General features: G+C 51.0%; 1 pseudogene; it reads left to right on the plus strand.

Annotated features, from left to right (window-relative positions):
• Positions 1-457: 457 nt before the first annotated feature.
• Positions 458-1,168, plus strand: LOC144120067 (uncharacterized; annotated as a pseudogene).
• The last annotated feature ends 222 nt before the right edge of the window (positions 1,169-1,390 follow it).

Below are 1,390 nucleotides of genomic sequence, written 5' to 3' on the forward strand. Positions count from 1 at the left end.
CCGACTGAATGGGCACCTCAACCGGACTTTCGAGTACATGCTCTCTGTGTATGTCGATATGGAACATCGCACAAGGGACGAAGGTCTACCGTATGCAACCTTTTCCTACAATACTACTGAACAGGACACGACCCTTGTTATCCTTTGCAAACTGGTGCACGGGCATCGTGTCACCGCTATGCTCGATGCTATGCTACCCACTGGTCACTGCGAGGATGACACCGACGCATATGCACACGTCGACACATTCTTCGAGCGGGCCGGAAGAGCCCGCCAGCTCGCAAGTTTTCAAATTCACCGCCACAAACACCTCGACACCAGTCGCTGCAACTGGCGCGTGCCGCTGCAGTGTTACCACCGTGATAAGTGACGTCAGCAGTGGCTCTTCAAAAAGCGAGCACCTACATGGGAGCAGCCAGAGAGCATCGCAGCTATCGCCCAATAAAGTACGCACTTAATGCTTATCTCTTCTTTCTTGACGGGACCCGCGAACACCACAACTGGCGACGAGGGTGTCGGAAGCAAGGCACGACGCAGGAAAGAAGCGCTGAAGCTGGGCAAACGAGGTCTGAAGAGCAGGGTTGGAATCAACCGCACCTACGACGACGTGTGTTATCGCTGCGGCTCTGACAAGCATTTTCCCCGCGCTTGTCTGCATATTGCAGATAAGTGCACAAACTGTAGCAAGAAAGGCCACATTCAGCGTGCCTGCCGTGGTCCGAAGCCGAAGCCAATGAGTTCAAGGAAGTGGATACGCACTCCTGAAAGTGACGACACAGGAAACGTCCAGATGCTGTCTCAGAAAACCCGGCGTCCCATTACAGTCGACGACAAAATTCAAGGTGTACCTTTGCGTATGGAGCTAGACACAGGCGCTACGGTGTCTGTAATGTGAAGGCAACAGTTCTACAAAATTAGGCCGCCTTTAAAACTCGAGCCGACGAAGCTGTGACTGACAACATACACAGAAAAAGTTGTCCAGCCCTGCGGCGTCTTCAAAGCAGCCGTTAGGTACAAGGATCAAGTCGCTGACCTTCCGCTGTAGGTCGTAGACTACGGCGGACCAGCTCTTCTAGGACGCGAGTGGCTCGATAAATTTCGCTTGGACTGAGACGAAATCTGCAATTATTACAATCAAAAAGAGCTGCGGCACGTGACGTACTCCTAGACAAAAATAGCGCCATTTTTGACGACACTCTTCGCAAAATAAAAGGTGAGCAAGGTAGCTGATTTCATAAGGAAAAACGTCCAACGTTTCTCAAAGCTAGAAACATGCCTTTCGCACTACGTTCTGCAGTCGAGGAAGAGCTGGGAAAACTCGAAGAGATAGGTGTGATACCACAAGTTTCTACTAGCGTGTTTACCACACCTATCACGCTGGTTGTTAAAA

Source organism: Amblyomma americanum, chromosome 2 (assembly GCF_052857255.1).
Source record: "Amblyomma americanum isolate KBUSLIRL-KWMA chromosome 2, ASM5285725v1, whole genome shotgun sequence".
Classification (NCBI taxonomy): Eukaryota; Metazoa; Arthropoda; class Arachnida; order Ixodida; family Ixodidae; genus Amblyomma; species Amblyomma americanum.